The sequence below is a fragment of the Taeniopygia guttata genome, chromosome 2 (assembly GCF_048771995.1).
Source record: "Taeniopygia guttata chromosome 2, bTaeGut7.mat, whole genome shotgun sequence".
Taxonomy (NCBI): domain Eukaryota; kingdom Metazoa; phylum Chordata; class Aves; order Passeriformes; family Estrildidae; genus Taeniopygia; species Taeniopygia guttata.
Genome location: NC_133026.1, coordinates 62,340,410 through 62,351,851, shown reverse-complemented (window position 1 = coordinate 62,351,851; position 11,442 = coordinate 62,340,410).

The following is an 11,442-nucleotide window of genomic DNA, read 5'->3' as shown; positions in this document are numbered from 1 at the left end:
CGGCACATCCATGGCTCCGGGGAGTCACCCGAGAGGAGCCCCGGGGGTTCAGACGAAAGGAAAAGGGATAGCGTGGTGCTGAGCAGCCTCGGGAAGGGGGAGAAAGGTCACAGCGACCTTGGCTTCATTCAGCTGTGGAGGTTTTCGGCATTGGGGATCTACAAAGCAAGCGGTTCGGGTTTGCATAGCTCTGGAGAATATGGAGCCGTGAATAATTAAAAGCCCTACGTTGGGTGTGAATTTTGTGTTCATCACTCTTTCAGCCAGAGCACACCAAAGTCGGTCATTACTGGAGAGGATTTTCAGTAACTGTACCGTCTGTTGCTGATAAGAATATTGTCGGCTCCCTGATGGCCGTGGGCCCTTTACAATTTGAAACGTGTATTTTCACGCCACCGGCAGGGCAATCATCGCTGCACAAAGAACAAGGACGTTAAGGGTACAGATTGGCTTTTTAATCAGCATTTCCTCTGCCTCCGGTTTCCTACATACTGCTGGAAATCAAAATTTGTATTTCTAAATTGTAAGATTTAATTTTCCCATTGAAGAAATGGGTGGAGGGAAAGGAACCCTTCATCACTTTTCTTCCCTGAGCTGCTCCAGTTCTTCTGGCATCTGCCAAAAGAAAATCCTCAGCCCTGTGCTAATTTCTGCCCATGCTGCCACACTGACACTAAATCCCGGGAGGCAGCTAAGCCCGGCTCAGCTGCTATACCCCTACATCCCATGGCACAGGATCAGCTTGGAGGGGGGGGGGTCGCATGCCCTACCCTACATTTGTCACTTGCTTCTTGCACAAAGCATTATGGGGTGTATGGTGTCAGCCCCCCACTATGTCTGTCCCTTGCCTCACTGCTGAAACAGCATCAGGCTTGTGCTGGTCCTCCCATGCCCCACACTCTACAGCCAGTCCCAACTCTTTCCCTCCACATGGGTTGGCCTCCCACAAGGTGAAGTACTGCAGAAGATTAATCTTGTGTTGGGGCTCAAAAACCTGTTCCCACAGCCTGTTGCAAACTGACACTTCTCCTGTGGCAGCTGTGAAAACAGACAGGCAAATAGGTGACAAAAGCCACCTTGGAAAGGAGAGAGTGTTGGCTGCATGAACTCTGCTTATTGCAGCTGCAGGTTCACTCTGCAGCTGGGTAGGCAGACATGCCGACTAAAACAGCCAGGAGCCAGGAGCATTGCAGGAATAAAATTCTAAGAACAGGATAAAATGTCTGCTGGGAGCTACACAGGTGGTGGTGATGAGATTCCTGTGGTTAGACACCTGCAGGTGAGGGAGGAATTTGCCCCAGGCTTGCTTGATCAGTGGAGAGAAGAGGAAATATTAGGGCACAGTTCACCCGAGCTGCTTTAGGTCTCCCTTTTGAGAGAGAAGGAAGCCCTCTTGTCTGGTTTCCATTGACTTGAAAGGAGGTGAGGGTTAAAGGTAAGGCATTGCACAGCTTTGCAGACAGACTTATTCATGCAGGCAAATCCTTCTCAAAGTGTTCAGAGTCAGTTTATTTGCTATGCTGGGTCAGAATTGGCTTCTGCAATGGAGCCCTAGTGGAGGATCTGTTCTAACAGTTCCAGCTCAGTGTGTCTTCCCACAAAGTAGAAGTTTGTGTGCTGAACCTTTATTAAAGTCATCTGCTGGACTGAAGTAAGAGTTTTCTTCACCGGTCTTCACATCAGGTGCAAATGTCTGGTGTTGTTTCCGAGGCTGTCTCCTGACTTGCTTCTCCCTACAAGGAACTGCCCCTATTTCATCACGCTGTGATCTGATCCTATTCTCACCAGGAGTCTTCTCCAAAGTGCTTGTAACTTCCCTTATCCTAAACCCTGCAGACCTCTAAAAGTAAGTCACAGGGCTCCTCTGCGCATTAGCGGTTCCGTGTATTCAATGCTTTTCTGTGAAATGCAGCTGCTCTCTGTAAATCATGCTAAATCCTTGTTGAAGCTCAGAAAAGGAAAAACATTCATCTAGTGACTAAAATGCTGGTTAAGCATTTTTATTTGCAGTGCAGGTGTGTGAGTAGAGCTGTGCAGAACCAGACCATCAAGTGTGAAATTAATTTCTTTATTACAGCACTGCAAGGTCATGAGAATCCCTACAAAATGAGAAGGGAAAGCATGTTTATATGGATGTGTATGTATTCCTGCTCAGGTGAGATCAGGGAGAGGTGATTTAAAGGTATGTACTTCTATCTACCTTGTTCTTCTCCAAAAGTTAGGTTGCCCATAAGAGTCACTAGATCCTAAACCTTGATTTTTACTGATACTCATCTCCCCTCCAGTACAGTTTTAAGCAAGGAGTAAATCTTCTTCCTGGTAACTGAGGAGTCAAGACCCATAAAGCACAGTTATGAACTGGGATATCACTGAGAGCAGCAATTTTTTCTGATTCCAAAATGTATTCTGTGCTTTGGCTCCTGCATGAATAAAGAGTGAATTTGACATGCAAGGAGGCAGGTAACCATTAATGTGTGTCACTGAACCTTCTGTTGATGCCTAGGATGTTCTAGCTTTCTTGATTTGCCATCCTTCTGCAGAGGAGTAAATGACTCTTGATAAGCCAAGCAAAACCTTCCAGCTGCTCTGCTAAGGCTCCATGACACCAGGCTATTCCTGCAGTAGTTGTGCCGCAGTCCCAGGCTTCCAGGGATCTACTTTGAGGCTTGGATGCTCACTGTATGTAGACTTCCATCAGTGGCATGGATGGCTGAGGGGACTCTTTTCTCTCCCTCTACTTCAAGGCACCTGAGGATCTGGAAAAAACAGCACAGCCTCTTTTGGGTTTGTTTGTTTTTTTTTTTTTTCCCATCATTGAATGGTTTTTCTCAGCTGGATCCGTCCTCTGACGTAGATTGTTGTGCCACTGCTCAAAAACTTGTGCTGTCATCATGGAGGGCAGAATCAGGCAAGCAAGAAAGGGAGAAATGTCTCTGCTTAACACTTTACTGTTACCATGGTTGTGAGGCTGTGGCCATCTAAACCGGTTTAAGGCGGGGCTGGCCCAGTCCTTCTTTTTCGTGCTTACCTAACATGATGATGAGTCAGTGTGGGGAATCAAACTGCTCAAAACCTTTTTCTGGGATCCTGGCATGGGTTGTTTGTTAGTTGTGATAGGAAGTTGCTCCTGAATCAGCTAACTATGGCCATAGGGGTAACCTGAGGACTCAAAACACTTTGTCAAGTGTTGATCAGTCTGAGTTGTAGTCTCAGAAAAAGAGATGGAAAGAGAATCCAGGCTGGAACTTCTGAAAAAGTTGCAGACAATGGAGGAAGAGATCTGCAAGGGGACTGCACCAAGTTCACACCATGAATCCTGCAATCCAAAGCACTGTCAAAGCCAGCTCTCTCTGAAAAACACTAGTAAGCAGATGCAAAATATAGATGTACAAGCAATTCCACATCTGCAGTAGCTGCTATGACAGTGTTAGCAGAACTGCTACAACACCTCCTCATTATACATGTTGGTACCTAGGCAGGCATTGCTACAAGGAAATTAGGTTCCTGATTCCCAAAAGACTTAAGATAACAGATTTTTTTTTCTTCTCTGAGTTTGTAACCTCAGTTGTGAGGATTTCCATACACATGTGGGATGAAGCCTGGAATGCAGGTGGCACAGCAATTCTGTCAGTTGTGATCTTCTGCACAGTGTGTTTTATTAGAAATCGTGTCTGTTAGGTTTTGTGCCCAACTGACCCAGTAGCCTCCTACAAATCCCTTCTACCCTGCTCTATTTCACTCCTCTGCAGACTAGAAGAGTACAATAACTGTTGCCTATGTCCCTGCAGCTGAACAAAACTCTGTGTGACACGCAGCTTGTAAAGACCTTTGTGAGCCCAGGCTAAATTTCTGCTGTTATCAAATCAGACAGTTTCCTTTCCTTGTCATATGAGTCATTGGAGGACCTTGCCTTAGATCTGCTGGAGCATTTGAGATGTGTGGTTTTGTAGCTGCTGGACGGGAGGCACTAACACAGAGTGACTCATTGCTCCCCTTGGGGACAAGAGGTTTATGCAGTCAACTGGAAATCATATTTTGTATGCAGATAGACCACTTCATGGTGGAGAATCCCAAAGCATCTTACCAACACCAACTCCCCTACATAGATGTCAGCAGCTGTAGTGAGATCTGCAGGAGCAATGGGTTATTACTCACCTGTGACCTGACAGGGAAGGGCATGGGTGTGAAAGGCTGATGGAACTGAGAAGGAAAGGAAAAACCCCATGAGATAGTACTGAAAAATGTTTTCCTTCCTCAATTCAATTCCTAGATCTTATGTGACATACAACACACCTGGTGGATCCTGGTATTTTTCTGTCCCTGGGTCACCTAGACCAATGCAAGATCAGGGCAGAGGGTATGTGGTATCCTCGAGCCAGAGGGAATGTCAGTCTGCTGCAGACTCAAGGGCTCATTTGGCTGCTCAGGCTGCAGAGAGGCACGTTCATAGTCATGGAAATTACTGATTCAACATGCAGCACTGGCAGCCACAAAAACAAAGGTTTGACCGAGATTCAGGCTGCTTTGAGAGTGGAATGAAATTCCTTTTTTTGACAGATAGTTTGCTGTTGCCATGGTTATGGAATTTGCTGCACTTCTGGTCTCTTCCCCACCCCTCTGGGTACTTTCCTTCTGCTGATGCCAGAATTTCCATGAATCTTCTTTTGCTCTTTATACTGAGCCTTGGACTTATTAGTCTCTGTCACAAGACTCTGAACCTGCAGGTCCAACTGGATGTGCCTGCATACAGCTTATCCCATTCTCCAGCATGCCAGCAAGGACCTGCCTCTCAGTCTGGTTCTCCAAACAGCCACTTCTTTTCATTATAGTGACGCTATGGCCTTTTCTTTTTTCCATTTGCAAGCAAGCAAAACTAGCTGTACAAAACCAGCTTTGATTATTTTCCATCCTCTTCCCTGGGCAAGGCAGGAAGCTAACAGGCCTGGCATTGTCCTTTGGCAGCCTCTCAGTCTTCACTCAGAAGTTCCTCAGCTCAATCTAGTTTTTAGTTTTTCTCTTGGTTTTTCCTTCCTGCTCCATTGAACACAGTGGTTTAGCAGAAGGAGTAAATATCTCAAACAATAGTTTGTACATTACTAGAGAGCAGCAAATGTTACCTGATCCATAAGGATATATTTGCTTTGCCTAGGATCTCCAAGTTCCTAGTACAGTTCTTGAAAATTATGATTTAGATCTGGTGTGTATTTTATTTCCTAGCAAAAGTATGTCAAACAGCTACTGTTTGACACCTCATCAGTATATCTGATGTTATTGGTGATTACACTGGATATAACAGATCACTTCAATGATCTGTTTCCAAATTCCTGAGTTAAAAAACCATTTAAAGCAATAATTCACACTAGTAGCCAAAGATGGGGGTGTTCCCTATTTACATGACAACAGAACAGACAGAATGGCTTGGCTGTCAGTACACGTCACCCTAGGAAAATGTTATCAGTCCCTTTACTGCATTTTCAAAGTATGATCCCAAGAGGCTGAAACTGCATCTTCAAAAAGTCTGTGTCCCACTCTTCTACAGCAGCTGAAAAATATCTTTCTCTGCTGCCTCTCAGAAAGCATGAGAAATTATCTCCCTTTTCTGCTTTTGTGTTTGAAAAAGCTGGTGCTATTACAGTGTTCTGGGGTGGAATGTCACCTTCCTCAGGATTGAAAGATTGGTGCACATGAAGTTAAATGTTTCTCATGAGGAAAACACAAATTGGTGAAAAGTATCCCTAAATCCTGTGAAGACCCATAAATGGAAAAATGGGAGGAGAGAGCAGGACAAAGGAATTCATGCCATTTGGAAGTGATATCTTTTTTTAATGCATTCAGAATCTGAGCCAGCCTCTACACAAATCAATCCAAAAAATACCTGCTCCTGTGAGCAGAAGATAAACCTTGTAATGATGACCCTCACTGAGCCATTGTGCAAAATGCTGCAGTGTGTGCTCAGAGGTAGTGCTGGATTATTTGCTTACCTACCTGTGCCAAGGTGAGGCCTCAGCCCACAAACCCAGGCAACTCTGCGGGCACAGGTCGGCGCTTCCCTATAAGGGTCTATCAATCACCTACACGGATGTCCCCGAGTCACAATGTCCGTGCTGGCACAGTGGTCCTCTGTCACCACACCCCAAATGTGCCACCTTTTCCTCATCACTGCAGCCCCAGCGCAGGGATTCCTTAAAGCACAAAGGAACGGAAGGGATGGAAATGGTGCTTTCAGCTGTGCTCTTGGTTCTGTCTTGGTGAGGATGCTTCCAGCTTTAATAAACCAGACGATCAAAGCCTTTGTGTAAATCCTGCCATCAGGAGAGTGGTTGTACTGCTGCACTGACAGCACAGCACAGCTCCCCCAAGCCCTGCTTTCCTCAACTGCGAGCTCCTGACACCCAGATCATCTCCCTCCAGCCCAGCACGGGACCGCAACTGGTGCCCGAGAGAGAGAAATCTCTCAGTCATTTTCTTTGCCAGCAAGACAGATATTTACTACACGTACGTGTGATCTGGGACCACTTCTTTCACCTTTCAAAATCATATTTCTTTTCTTTCCACTCTTCTGAAAATGCTTATCAGAGGCACCTGAGAGGCCAAAGCAGCTGCTTGATTACGATTAATTTGCACGATCGTGCCTTTAGCAAGGGGAAAAAGCAAGTGTTAACGAGTTGACAAGCACACGCTTTCCTACAGCGAGCAGCGCTGCCAGCCGCAATGTAACTGCAGGGAGGAGAGAGCAGGGTGGTGGCAGAAGACCTTGAAAAAAATTTCTTTGTTCAAAGCGGTTACAAAGGCTCCTGCTTCCCTAACATACCAAATCCGAACTGCTCGAGGGAGGCAACGGATTCAGTAGAAATTAGACTTAGCACCGATGCAGGGCAGCGTGGTGCTATCGGGGTTTCAAGGATGACTCGTTGGGGTGGAAAGAATTTTTTTTTTTTTTTAACCAAGGAGAATCGAAACAGAAAAGGAGTATTTGCTGGGCATGTGGCTCCTGTAGCGCTGCGGTTCCAGATTCTAACCTGATGGCTGCAAATGAGGGTCTTGCCAGCGTTTCTACCCTCTGACACTGCCATTTGCAACAAGATCCTCAAACTGTGCAAATTTGTCCCATTTTATTTCAGCCCGAACACACACACCCCCTCAAAAAAAAAAAAAAAAATCCTGCTTATGAAAGAAAGGAACAAGACCAGATTTCAAGAATAACTCAGACAAGGAAGTGAATATTTTCTTTCATGCCTTGCTCTTTTGCATTTACTGAATTTGTTCCACATGAACGTAGAAACAGCTGCATCAGCAACAGTACTGAGGCTGGAACCTTATTAATATTTATGCCTGGCAAGCAGAGCACACGGGAATCAAAATGCTTTCCCATCATTGGTTCAGGGAGCCCAGCGTCCATTCAACATCTTGCCACGTTTGGGACCAGGCAAGCGGATTTATTAGAGAGCAGATCAATTTTTCATCAACACTCTCACCCTGTAGTAGGCAAACTGCCCTTTGCCTCTTCTTACCTGCTCTTTGCTTTTTGTCATCTAGTAATTTCCTAACTAGAGAAACCATTTTTCATCTCTCTTTTGCACGTCTGTATTTATAGTCCCACATATTATATATTCTTGAAGACGTTAAAGATGCTTGATTTATTTTTATTAATGTTATCATTTGCTTATATGGGGGCATACCAATCAGCCTTAGCGTGAACGAGATGAACCAGGAAATAAAACTGACACAGATCCATCATGTGCTGTGGGAAACCAAGTGCACATTATGTGTCACTATGCACATGAAAGGTGTCATGTGGTCCTGGGATGTCCTTTAGAACCTCATTTGGGGCTTCTTACTGCTGTAATATTTGCTGACAAAGTGCTGCAGTGAGAGTCCTTAAGCTGAGGCTGTGGGGTTTCCTTTCTGAGAGTACTGAGTGGTTGCCTTGCTCCAGCTTTTGTTTTGTGAAAGTAATCCTTACATTCTGTAATAAAGAGGAACTGGTGAGAACACAGGTGCTCTCAGAAAAAAATTAAACAGTCACAGAGTTTTAATTATTCACTAGGAACAATGACTTGTAGCAGCAGTAAAAAAGAAAAAAAATATCCTGCGATTGGCTGAAGCCCATTGTGGGGAGGATGCACCAGAAGTTGATGCACTCAGCAGGGATGGGGCCAGGGATGGCCCAGGATAAGCAGTACTGGCAGGGACTACAGGGCAGCTGCCCTGGCCCTGGGCCCTGCTGGCAAGCATGGTAGCACTGTAGGGGTGACCCGGCTTCCCTGGGGGGCTGCCTGGGAGGACATGGGGGCTGTGCATACAGCAGGACCATGGCCCAGACCTCATCCACTGGGGCTTGTTGGGTGACCAGAGCTCACCCAGCAGACAGGATGGTGTGGGGCCACTGCTGGCAGTGTAACCACCCCTCTCTGTCCAGTCCTGGATCACACTGTGATCACCTGTCCCATTGGGCCCACATTGGCATTAACCCGGGGTGCTGCGGCCTGAGGGCAGCTTGGCCTTGGTGAGCTGTGGGGTTTAAGCATTGCACTGATGGGCAGAGACAGACTCTGGTGTGCTGGCAGAGGCAGGAGGGCTGGACTTTGCTGCTCCCATGAACGCACCCTCAGTCTTGATGCATTGCAGTTTTCTGCTGCCTCTTTGCTTTCTTCTTTTAGGGTCTCACAGCTTTCCATGCTGGTGTTGATTCTACCCTGTCCTTCAGCCACTGATGATCATGTTCCTATAATCTCTCTGCCTGCATTTGTACCTTTTCTTGTTAGGCAGGGGGCTGTGCTGCTGGCTTTCCCACAGCTTAGCCATTTTCTCAGGAATTTGGGTCTGGGTGATGCAGTTGGGCTATGTTACAGCCAGAGGTTTTGTTGGGAGCAAGGGTAATGAGGGTCACAGCACACAGCTGTGGCTACTACCAGCCTTGTCCTGTCCCAGCAGCTGGCACAGGTGGCTCCAGCCACTGACCACAGACTGAAAGCCACCTGTACACAAAACCGTGAAGACACATAGAAATGGAGATACTCAGCAAAATTCTGTTTTCAAAACGTTCCTTCTCCACCTGCACCGCCCTGAGTTCCCCTCAAATGTACCCAGGATCCTCCCAGCCCGCCCGTCACTGACCCTCTGCTGAGTTACAATGATTCATGATGAGGAGCAAAATATTGATTTGCCCCAAATGACCTAATGAGCCAGCCTAGATGTCCAGCTTGGTCTACGGTCTAAGACCCCAACTCATGAGCATCCAAACTTCTAATTTTTGTATAATACAGCAGCCTTTCCCGCAATATACAGAAGGCCTAGGTGCCTCTCTTGGGGGTTTGGGCATAACTTCAAGGTCTGTAAGAAATTTCCATCCTTCTGAGATGAGCCACAGACAAGGAGTGAGATCTCCATGAAATCTGCTGCTGAGCCATGGGACGGGTCCAAGTTTCTTTTTAGAACAAATGTTCCAATGACCCACAAACTATGCTGCAGCACATCCCACAAAAGCACATATTTTCTATTATAAATTAAAATTACTAAGCCTTTCCCTTGGGCTTTTGTTAGGTGGCTTTTGCAACCTTCTGCATCCAGCAAGGAAACCAGGACTTTCTTTCATCAGTGCTCACTTCAATAGCATAAGACAGAGGCTCTGACGGTGATCACACCCAACCTTGTAGTGGGAGGATGGGAACCACAAAAGGGAGTGAGGAGAGGACATGTTAGATAAAACTGGGTTGATCCTTTGAGTTTCGTTAAACAAACTCTTGACTGTGATTGTGTTATTGTGTTATTCCTTCTCTCTAATATCGAGACCGACTGTGAACAACCTTGCAAGCTGGCATTTCACCCGCCCTGCAGCCGTTTCTGCAGTCCCCTGCCCACAGTGCCTTTATGCCCTGGGAAATGAGCCTGGCGAGTGAAAATGTTGTAGGCTCTTTTTTTTTTTTTTTATTTTTTTTTCTTTTTTTCTTTTTTTTTTTTTTGTGTGTGTGTGTGTGTGTGCAGCTCGTTTCTGCCGGGCAGGGGGCGGTTGCCGGGGAGATGGGGATGGAGGAGCCCAGCCAGGGCCGGCCCCCGGGCTGGGGCTGGAGCAGGGGCTGCACTGACAGAGACAGCAGTGTCAGGCAGATCCAGAGAGGGGGGAGAGAGGCACGGGCAGCCAACAGCTAAACACTTCATTTCCCTGCAAGCAATTCACAACAAGCTGTGCTGAACCTTTGAGGAGCCCTCCGTCCCAAACATTCACCTTAGAATTAAAATGGACTTTGTCTGAAGTCTCCTGAAGTGATTTGAATGGCTGCCATTCACCTTTAAGGACTCTGGTCTAGGGGCTGCAGAAAAGCTACACCCGAGTTTCGTCTCTCATCCATCTGAAAAGCAGCTATTTATTTTAAAAATAAACATTTCACCTATTTTATTTTTCTTACAGTCTTAACAAGTTCTCTACAGTAGATATACTTGAATCTCCCCTGCTTCAAAGAGGTGTATCCGTTTATTTTAAGGCAAAGCCGTTGGGGTGGGTTTCTTTCCTCCACTGTTAATAATCTGTTTTCCTTGAATTGGATTTTAAAATGGCTTCCTTTGAAGCCTCAAGCTGTTAGGAATGAGCTTAGCGTAGGTATGGAGGATGAGTAAAATCAGCTACTCCCCTTCGCACCAAAATGTCAGTTATTCTCCTTGTAAAAAACTAATATGCAGGATACACGCAGGATACTTCGAAATAATAGTAGCAAATGGTCACAGTACCTGTATTTTGCACCAGCTCTGCTGTCACCGAGTTTTGCTGTGACAGGGTTTCCAGGAGCACACCCGCCGCAGCCATGGGAAAGACTGGCATTACTTTGAATCATTACCTGGAGCGGTCAGTGGTCCCCTGGAGCTGCTAATCTGCAAGCTATTCTTGAACAAATAATTATAGATGAGGATGTTGATTATGCAGTTAGCATGCCACAAAAGAATGTTCGCTTGGAATTACAGCTACACATTGTTTGTGAAGCGTAGTCAACAAAATAATTAAATTTTCCTGGCTTAGGCCAGTAAAAACAGATTTCACAGGGACTGCAAATGATCGGATTAATTTTTCTTAAAATCACTACTGAAGAGACAAACGTGATTCTGTATTTTCTAGCATGCCTTTTGGAGATGAGATGCCTTCTCACCGTGAGGCAAACAAAAGAAAGGTGTGGATGCGCTGGCATATCAATCAGAGGAAACCGGGTTGTGCTGAGGATTGCCTTGGAAGAAGGTACAATCAGATCTGGAGTAATCCATAGGCAAGGTTATCGATCTGCATAAACCAGGTTAGAGAGATTAGGGACATCGGCACGTGTACAGAACAAAGGAGGGAGAAAGAAGAAGAAATATATAGAAGAAATATTGGTTGAAAATGGTGATACACTTTAATCTGCACCTCTAGAGTAGATGAAGTGTAGAATAGATGAAGTAGCCTTCCTCTAGCGGGTC